We start from the raw sequence: 10,702 nt of genomic DNA, 5'->3' as shown, positions 1-10,702 counted from the left end.
CCCTGAAGGTTAATCTTGGACAATATCTGACGATCGGCTCTTTTAAATGAAACCAGAGAGTGTTGAAAGAGAGGAGAACGTAGAAAAGGCTCAGCCTACAACTGAAAATGTGGATGGAGGACAACAGAGATGCTTCATGGAAGAAGAACCTCAGTTTAGCCTGTTAGCTTTAGCGTTAGCTCCAATGCTATCACCGTATATACAGTATGTATTAGCTCAGTGCTTCACATTGTCCTCTCATCACTGAGGTTCTCCCTTCACATGACAGAGAGGGGAACGCAAAAATGACTCAGCCTGTAACTGAAAATATGGATGGAGGACAACAGAGCTGCTTCATGGAGGAAGAACCTCAGCTTAGCCTGTTAGCTTTAGCATTAGCCCCGATGCTATCACGTATTAGCTCAGTGCTACACATTCTCCTCTCGTCACTGAGGTTCTCCATCCACATGACAGAGAGGGGAACGCAAAAATGATTCAGCCTGCAACTGAAAGTATGGATGGAGGACCTCAGTTTAGCTTGTTTGTCGCGGTAGCACCGAGCTAATACATATAAGGTATAATATAGAGTCTGCGCTAGCGCAAAGACTAACGGCTAAGCTGAGGTTCTTCCATGAAGCAGCTCTGTTCTCAATCCATATTTTCAGTTACAGGTTGAGTCATTTCTACCTTCTCCTCTCTAGCTGCATTTCCATTGCAAATGTGTGCAAAACTTTGTCGATATACTGTTAATGTTAAAAAAACAGTTTCGCAATTGCGGTGTTTCCATTAAGTAAGAAATGCTATTAAAGTCACATGTGAATACGCTTGTTCTCGCGATAAGTCATTACAAACATGGCGGCAATGGATGTAAACAATCATGCATATTGCTACCACGACACTAGCACTCATCATTAGCCATCAGAGGAGACGTCAAGCATCTTATCCAGGCTTTCGAGCCACAAGCCCCTAATACTCAGGAGCGGCTACTTATGCAGCGTTTTTGGGAAATTGTAGTCGGTGAGTTCACTACTTTCATTTACAACTTGGGTGATTTTACTACTACTTCTACTTCCTGTTGTCTTCTTTTTCGTCATCTTTTCACCAGTAGAAACAGCCGGTTCTTGATCACGTGACTCCCGTGATGCGAAAAAAGCGTTTCCATTGCAGTTTTGCGAAATGCACCAATTTCGATACGGCCGAAAAACCACCTCATCCTAGCGCAAAAACATTTTGTCGAAAAACGTAAGTTTTTTCAAAATTGCCATTTTTCCATTAAGCAAATTTATTTTCGAAATTCTATTTGGCACATTTTCATGGTCAATGGAAATGCTGTCAACGCTTTCTGGTTTCATCAGATATTGTCCAAAATTAACCTTCAGGGTGGATATAGCTCGCTCACAACGAGGACCTCTCCACATCATCATTTACCCAGAACGCTTTGTGTGTAAATAAATTGGCTCTGTCCGTGTTAAAATATATTTTTAAAAATTTAAAAAACTAAACAGCCTACAGTATTTTTACGGTCTTTATTTTACAGTTAAAATAAATGTTTATCAAATAAAGTCTAATGTTACAACTAATCAGGGATCCCTTTAAGAAACACAAAAACAACCCTAAGAGGAGACATGTGACCTGATGTGAGCTCCATGGTGCTCTCGTCATTCTGATGATTGGGTTTCTGTCTGATACAGCGATGCAGTCATAGTAAGAATACTTCAACTAAGTTGCTGTCACTCTTGCTCTGAATCTCAGGCATGCTGCTGTTAATACCTGAAATACCAAAGTGAAGAGTAGAAGAATGAAGAAGTGAGCAGAGGATGAGCTGTAGCCCAGAGAGCAGGCGATATGGAAAGAGTTTACACGTAAGTTTTCAGAATCCTCACTGGTTTCTGCAACGTTTCTGTAAACTTGTGTTAAATGACATTTTGGCCAAAAAAGAAGCAGCAAAAACAATACTGGTATTGCCGGCAAAACCAAAGAATGGAATAAATGCAAAGAAGACATAAAGATCTCATGGGAAAATGCCACTTTTTCATGACCCTGTCCTAAAGTGACCGAGGGAGTGGAGGTCAGCCACAGGCCCTGTCAACCTAACCTATCCACCTCCTGTCCCACCCTGGCTCCTTAGGATCACGCTGCTCCCTCGCTCATATCAGTGTTAACAAAATTCTTAAATCCCTTCCAGTGCTTTCAGCTCATGAGAGAACACATGACCAGCCCTGCCAATGATTTATGTTACTACAGCTAACACAGTTTCCACTTCGTGTCTAAAAGTGGTCTCAACATCCCTGTGGGGAGTCTTGAAATCATCTCCAGAAATTCAATTTCTGCCATTATCATTACAAAGTATAAAAACAGTGATTATTTTTGCACTTTAGCAAACAATAATTAGGATTGCAAGTCTCTATTGTTTTGCAGGTCAGAAGCTGAAAAGTTTGAAAGCTAATGAACCTGCTGTCTCAGTTCAGCATCAACAGACTAGAAAACCTCAAAGTGAACTACAGCCTGACCTCCCTAAAGGTCTCTGTGTCTTTCCTGCCTTGTCTTCTTCTGCATGCTCCAGTAATCATTAAGAATCCAACATACAACTGTTTGAGGTCTTTGCGGTGAGGGCCTTTTCATGTTAATGAGCCCAAAACAAGACTCTTAGTGTGCTCTGATGAGGTCAAAATACCAAAATCAAGCTGGGGGGAAACTGTAAAAGAGACTAAAATTATTATGATCATAAAGAATAATAAAAGCCAAAAACTAAAAACAGATGAAGCTAAATGTAAAAAACCTTGCGTTCCCAGGAGCCAGGTCTGCTTACTGAACATGTAACTCCCTCTCATTGACTTATGGTGAGAAAGGGTAAAAAGATATTTAGAGTAAACACCCTTTTCACCCCGATACAAACTGACCCTTGAGCCAGTTCTAACTAACTAATGTTGAATTGCACGACATACATGTGAAGATAAAAAGTGCACTTGTTGTATTTCCTAAAGCTTCCTCTAAAGAAGACAGCTTTATGGTTAAAATTGGCAACAAAAGATAGGTGGGAACAGTCAACATTTGGTGTATTTGACGGCAGAATTAGGTGTTTGCTTTCACACAAACATTAACCACTTCTGCTTTCAGAGTTCTCATTGCTCCTCTCTTCCCCGGCCATATTTTTCTCTGTCATATCCAGGTTCCTATGGAAGCTTCTAATTAACCCTGCACGCTCCTCGCTTCTTCCTCTCTTCCTCCTCCTTTCCACTGCTGCACCATGTTTCCCATGAATGTTGTCTCAAGCAATGTACGGTTTAGGGCGCTGTGGGAAGAAACCCGGGCCTGTGAGGATGACACAGCGGCGTCCCTCAGCAGCCCACACGTTTCGTCAAAACACATTGGTGCACAACCATAAGCTGTGGGAGAAAGATGGGAATTCTCGTCCCCAAAACACAAATGAACACGGCTACATGGGCACACGTTAAACAGAAACAGATATCCAGCGTCAAGCCATAAACCTGTGTAATTTTGTTTCATTCTCATATTTGCACAGTGCATATGAATAAATCAGGATCCAGATTTTTATTTCACCATGAAAATTCTAGTGGAGTATAATGTGAAAAATCTTATTAACCTCTTAAGCCCCGAGGGGTTTTCTTGAATTTTTTGCTCAAAATACCACACCAAAATGTAATTGAGTGTATCTCAGCATTTGCAAATTCTACCTAATAATCTAAAATAAAGCTAACACTTGGTAGATTTCATCAGAAGTGTAAGTATTAATACAGCTGCTGTGGTTTTAGAGATATTGGGGATGGAACGTAATTTTTTTCCCTCCCGCCTGAAGATTTTTTGCATTTGACAGTATATAACCCATTTAAAACCGTAATGAATCAGGCTAAAAACTCTTGGAAACCATAAATCCACTTGTGGACATTACCTGTGCAAAGATTCATGCTGCTAAAATTTACTGGAGCAAAGTTACAGAGGTTTTAATAAAAAAAAATAAAATAAATTTTGTCATTCTGCACAGGACGGACCATGATGGTACCATTAATAAATGTTAACAAATCTTGAGTTTTTACATCTAAAAGTTTTTATTTTTTCTTACCTGCCTGAAAAATTATCTAAAAATTTATTTTGTCACCATATGTATTATATATAAAAAAATGAGAAATTATATTTGACTTCAGTTGGATCATATTCATTCAAAATCAAGTTAAATTTCAAGACACGTAACAGCATATTTAGGTATCTACTTAGACTTGCTTTAAAAAAATAATGTCAAAATTTTTCCTTTACAGATTTGCTTAAATGTATTTACAGATTTGCGATGACACCATTTTGTACAGTTTGTTTACTTTCTGATTCTACTGCTTGTCCTTTGAACTGTGTTTGATGGATGTATAGATAGTTTCCATGAGTGTTTAACCAAGACTCTTAGTTTTCTATTGATACCAAACATGTCCCAGTTCAACTGACAGATCTGAAGTTAAAAGAAGTTAAAAGAAATAGAAAACGGGAAAAATGGTTTTGCCCCCGGTACCGGGGGCATGGGGCTTAAGATACACGTCCCACTGTAATATATAAATGCAAGACGTTACACTTTCCAGGTTCTTCAAGGAGCATTTGCTACAATCATTTTCTCCTTTTTCGTCTGCATGTTTCTGGATTTTTCACCAGAATAGTATCATTCCAAACAATAAATCCCATGTAAGCTTATATCCACTACGATGCGTGCAAGACCTATAAATGTCGGTTAAATCTGAACTTAAAATAAAAACTGGGACAAACTATAAAGATTTTCATGAATCACTGAGTAAAAAAAAGGTGAATAAGTTCAAAAATATAAAGTGATAAACAAAAAGTAATAATCTGCCAGGAGGTGGAGGGAATGGTGAATAAATCAGGTCCTTAAGGATAAATTTGCACATTAACTTATTTGAAGGAGTAAATAAAAAAGTATTCACAGAGATTTTTACCCTCCTACTGTTTTGGGGTCAAAACTGCCCCTGAGGCCTCCGTTTAGTGTGCTTTAAAAAAAGAGATAAAAACAATAAGAAATGCCTGTTAGCCATGTTTCTGTGTGGCAGACTGCCTCGGCTTGGCTCAGCATGAGGGTTTTATTGGTCCTCCTGGGCAGTGCTACACACTGCCTCACCATCTTTTACAGAACCATGGTGATTAGGAGCCCAACACACTGACAGCACCACAGCCACTGGGCTGTGATTTACACTTTGGACCAAGTGCCCCCGTTTGTCCTCTAAAGTGCAGATATGTGGAGCAGATTACATCAACACTTAGCAGTAATGTACTTCTAGACCTGCCTGATTTCAAGGGAAGCAAAAAATGGCTTTGCTAAATAAAATGACTTAATGTGTCCATACATTTTCTTCAGAGTTTGCGAGACAATGAAAACAGTGTTTACTGCAAATGAAAAAAAGTTAAAACTGAGAAATCTAACCATTTGTGAATAAAAACATAGCATTTTTTAAAGATAATAATATAATATTCATCTTCAAAGGGATACATTGAGGTAATTATAAAACATCACAATAAGATACATTTTTATAAAAAAAAATACTTTCACTTACAAACCCATCAGCCACTTAAGGAAAATAGAATGTTTGTGATAAGATAAGTTCCAGTACATATGACATTCAATCTCTATTTTTTTTACATTAATTAATTAATACGTCTTATTTAAACTTCCATTTATTGCAGCAAAATACATTTCTATTTATGTGTTATTTAAAGCAGTGCCTACAATTTTAGCAACCAGGGCCAAATTTTGACTTTGAGGCTTGTTTGGTTTAAAGTTTAAATAAATTTTACTTCCTTCTTTCTGCCTCCTAAACGTGCACAACTTAGCAGCAGGAGTGACTGAGGAGGTGCTTCAGCCCCTGCAGGGTTTGTGTAAAATCATTTCTCTCTTCCTGTAATTGTCTGTAATACCTTGCAGATGGTATTCGGTGGGAGTGTTATTTGGATAATAGCTCTTATTGTAAGAAGCAGGACCAGAGTGAGCTCAAGGAATTCACGAACCACAGACCACAGAAGGTAAAATGTACACAGTGAGCGTGGCTCAACAAGTGGAACCAAAGCCCCCCTTGTCCAGAGGGTTCTGAGGGCGGGGGGTTGGTTTCAGGAGACATGTGGGTCAAAGAGAGGGCTGCATGTTGAATCATTTTCTTGTTGTAGTTTGGGAGTCAGTAACACGGGTAGAGGGAGAAATTAGTCATGGCTGGAGTTATTTTGACAGTTTCTTACGAGGGCAAAGAAATCCAAATGTGAGGAAGAGGAGGCTGCAGGGCTCCGTGTAATTTAGTGACATGTGGCTAAAAGTACACACTGGAAGTGTCACACTTCTCCAGAGCTATCATCTTACTGCACCTTGCAGTGACTGGCTGACATGGAAATAGTCGCCCAGCTGCCAGTGCTTTAGGAAGCATGATAGCTTTCGTAGCTTGAAGATGGAGCGACCATATGTGTGCAGCACAGTGGAGGGAAGCTGTTGGATGAAGAGTGCCAACACATAAACTACAGTAAATAGAGTTTAATATTACAGTAAGATATAAGTTCTAATGCATTTTATTGCCCACAATCAAAAGGCTAAGGCAGAGCGATAATGTTTTTGCCTGTGCTTGTGTGAGTTTGACTGTTAGCAAAATATCTCATGAAACACAGGTTGGATTTATTTAAAACCTGCAGAAATTAATCACTTGATGAACATCTACAGCTGATTATTTTTTGAAGTCAACTCAGTTCAAGATGGCCACCACAACTAATCGACATTAGTAGATACAAAAATTGATGCAGTTCAGACAATTTTTTTCTTTAATGTTTATTTATTTCTTTTAAAAAAACAATATAAATTCAACATACAACAAAAATACAAATTTAATTATTTATTTTTTCATATTTTTTTTTATCTCAGATTTGATGCAGTGGTAGTTTGGAGTCATTCACAAGACCTGTGAGCTGTGCATGCGTTTGTGGATAAAATTATTTCCAAAGTGTTTCAGAACAGATAAGTCTGTCATTTCTCATCACAAAATGATCTTAGTCTAAATCTCAGGCACGACAGGAGGGCGGGCGATATGCGTTCCTTCAAGGAATGCCAGGCCTATAATATCACACAATATGATCTAATTTTCTACTGATGAAGGAAGCTGATTATCTGCATCATCCGCGCACTTTATACTGAGAAACATTAAACCCAACAACACCGGATGCAGGTATAAATAAAAAAAAATCTGTAGGGTTTCCGTGTTCTAAACAGGTCGTGCAGGTATAGGACTTAAGATGTGGTGAGCAGAAAGCAGGTTGGTCGGGCTGCAAGGTGAGCGCGCCTCGGCTCGCTCCTCCCACCTCTCCTCCCTGCGCTCCAATAAAGCGCTTTTTGTCCAGGGAGTCGGCACTTCGCTGCAGCGCATTCCTTGACGTGGAGGCTGGTGTACCTCTCCGAGGATTTAATGAGATCATAACTTTAATACGTCCACACAACGAAAATAAAATAAAAATCGAACTTTTAGAGCTTTTTAAAACGCTTGGATAAACGAAGCAGCTTTTGGAGTTATAACATCGGTGATCGGCTTCTCCTTGCGCGACTGCGTTCCCAACTTTACAATCAAAGTGACGGTAAGAGTTTCCTGCTTCTACTAACAAAATGATCATATTAGTAATAAACAGCGGATAGGTTGTGACCTGTAGATCACCTTAAAAACTAAGCGAGAACTCTTAATAGAAACTGGAGGAGCTGGATGGATTTACTGAAAAAATGTACAATGAGCGCCTTGTACTGTTTTTATAATAANCCCCCCCCCCTATAAATATAGATTTTAATGCACGTGTGTAACAACAAATAAAACTTTTTCTCATGCATGAAGCAGTTACTCTGCTGCTGATTTAGTTTATTGTCAATCAGATTCTTGAAAGGGTGGCATTTAAAGCGCCTTGTCTGTTTGGAGAAATGCGTAAAAACGCACAGCGTTGCGCAAACAGAGCCATCGGGGCGGTAATGAGGCGGGCTGGTGTGGGACCGCAAGACGCCGTGCAGCACGCAGGGACCGAGCCGAGTGTCTGGACCGCACCGAGCCCAGCTCACCGCAGAGGGCGGCTGTTTTTGGAACTGCGCAAAAGGGAGAGTCCCACAGCAGAAAATCCGACAGGACTCCAAGTGGCCTCTATAAAATCACAGAATCGGTGCATACACTTTAGGTTTCAATACAAAAAAAGTATCTTTTGTGATTAAACTTTCACCAAAAGAAGAAAATTCAGCCCGCTGAATAAAACACAGCCCTAATAATGACTGCTAAAATAAAATGTCATTTTGCATTTCAGTCAAAAGCTAATTTGCGCCATTCATCACTGCTACCAGCAGCAACAATTAGATTAAATCATTATTTTAATATAACACAAAACAGGCACATGTTTCCAAAGCTGCTGAACGTGCAGCTGAGGGCGTTTTAGCTCCGGAGCAAGATGAATGAAGCGGCTGCTTGAATGTGAGGAAAAGGTAAACACAGGCATGAGACAAATGTCAGTTTCCTCCAGCGGGCGTGCAGCAGAGCTGTGAGGTCAAATTCCTGCAAGATAAAAAAATCTCTGGGTGACCTGCAGCTTTAAACCAACATCTAATATAAAGAGATGTGACTTGACGTGTTTAGACAAACCTCTGTTCCCTGAAAGTAAAGATAGCTGTGACTGTGGTGTCTCTGTCCTTTTAACTTTCCAAACTGTTTGCCAACATAAACACACAAACCGATCACACCAGCATTTAGAAGCAACACTGTTTTACAACAGATAAAATCAGATTAAAAGCATCAACGGGCTAATAATTTACTTCGTGTGCCTTAATAAAAGTCTACAACGCTCTCATCTTTTCACCAGATTAGCATCTTTCTCTTTGGGCTCCCGCAGTCAGACCCAGCAAGCCACCAACACTTTCCTGGGGGCAAACACGCAGACCAAACTGCTCCAATAGCCCTGCTAATAACCCATCACCGGGCCACTGCTTGTTTTATCACCGCATGATTCCTTACAGACCATCATTATGCCATAAACGAAGCTACCCTGTCATTGACAGCACGTAATTGTTGCTATTTGGTAATATATTAAGCTACCAGACATAACGGAGCAGCCGCAGGAGGCCAATTATCTCGCGCTAATGTGGAGGAACTTTAGGCTTCAGATGGACACAGCAGCACAAAAGAGTGCTTGATGTTATAAGGAGTGCAGAAGTGTGCCAGAAGCATTCTTTTTCTAGACTTCTTTAGTGTCTTATTTTAGTCTCAACAGTTAAGTTACTTGCTGACACTCCTCACTGCTGAGAGTCAAAGTGAGAGAAGTCTGAGGGTGAAGGATTTTTGTGAACACTGAAACCAAGCATTTCTTGAAAGAATACATATCACCCATCACCAACCATGTCAGAGTTTTACACAAAGTTCATCTCTTGTTGCTGTTTTTGTAAAACCTTGAAAATAATAATATCACAAGTATGTGTTGTGAATGACGCTTAGCTACTGCCACATAAAGTTTTAGCTCAGTATCTGTACAACTGAGTTGTAGTCTGGTAGAAAAACCTCCAGTTTCCAATAGACAAAATGAGCGAAGCTACTTCTGCATCTCTAGCACAAGTGATGCAAATCACAGCTTGTCAAAATATTTGCTGCGCAACACGTGTGCGAACGTTGAGGGAGTCGCACACTGTAATGCACAATGGCTGGATTATTTTGTGGTGTCTGTGTGTGTGTGTGTGGCCGGGGAGCAGACGAACGCAGGAGAAGCCCTCCGCTGTAGACTCTGGTTTAAACAATTAGGCACAGACCTGCTCTCGCACAGCGTGTGACAGCGATGTTGTGAAATCGCACAACCCGCTCTGAGCTTGGTTTCACTGTGTCAGTGTGTCCTTTTGATCTATTATTAATCTTTTCTTCTTTATAAAATCAAGACTGGCATTTCATTATCTGTGCCAAAGAGCTAGGGAGGAAAAGAGCACCGATGTCTAAATCCTCTGCAGACCATGATAATGAGGATTTGTTGTTTTTGAAAGAGACTAAAAGATAAAGTTTTATCATGACTCTGAGGAGGTTGTAATTGACCGCCACACAAATCTTTCTTCCTCCAAACTGTCAGGGACTCTCAGGGCTTAGTTTTACACCAATTAGAGGGAGTGCCTGAAGCATTCAACCCTCTATCTCAGAGGGATTAGAGGGTTAAAAGTCAGGTGCTGTGGCAAGGAGGCCTGGAGAAGGGGGGAGAGGAAAGGAGATTGGAAGTTGAAGGTAGGAAACGGAGGACAAGAGTGGGGCATGCTCTGGGGATACGGGGAGAGGGGGTCCAAAGGGGCAGAAACATTGTGTGTTTTTCCTGATCACGTGAAAGTGAGGCTAAAAATCAAGATACCTTCAAGAAATTCTCCTTGCCTCACAATTTAAGTCGGCTCCGTGCCCCACTACAGGGTGGCACAGCAGATGGGGGGTGTGGGCTGCCGTCTCAGGTTGACAACTCAAAGCCGGAGCTGCTCCTTATAAGAGGCGTCTGGAATAAAACCTCCAGCTTCAAAGGCCTTAAACATCAATGCTGAACCAGCGGTATGCAGAGGCAAACCCCAGCCCGTACGCCTGCCAAGCCAAATTGAAGAAGAGCTTGCCGATGCAGCCAAATGATGCGTTCAGAAGAACCACTTCAAAACCTTGCATAAACACACACACACACACACACACACACACACACACACACACACACACAC

At 40.6% G+C, this 10,702-nt stretch overlaps 2 protein-coding genes across 2 annotated transcripts in view; one reads left to right on the top strand and one right to left on the bottom strand.

The window, feature by feature from the left end:
- LOC106518702 (mitochondrial import inner membrane translocase subunit TIM16) overlaps positions 1-10,702 on the bottom strand; it is a 118,004-nt gene that overhangs the window by 27,519 nt on the left and 79,783 nt on the right. The window lies entirely within an intron of this gene.
- vasnb (vasorin b) overlaps positions 7,363-10,702 on the top strand; it is a 21,464-nt gene continuing 18,124 nt past the window's right edge. Inside the window, exon 1 of the mRNA XM_014010079.1 lies at positions 7,363-7,590. The gene's annotated coding sequence lies outside the window, so the exon portion shown is untranslated. The remainder of the gene's footprint in view (positions 7,591-10,702) is intronic.

The sequence above is a fragment of the Austrofundulus limnaeus genome, unplaced genomic scaffold, assembly GCF_001266775.1.
Source record: "Austrofundulus limnaeus strain Quisiro unplaced genomic scaffold, Austrofundulus_limnaeus-1.0 Scaffold65, whole genome shotgun sequence".
Taxonomy (NCBI): domain Eukaryota; kingdom Metazoa; phylum Chordata; class Actinopteri; order Cyprinodontiformes; family Rivulidae; genus Austrofundulus; species Austrofundulus limnaeus.
This window is presented reverse-complemented; position numbering and strand designations above follow the sequence as displayed.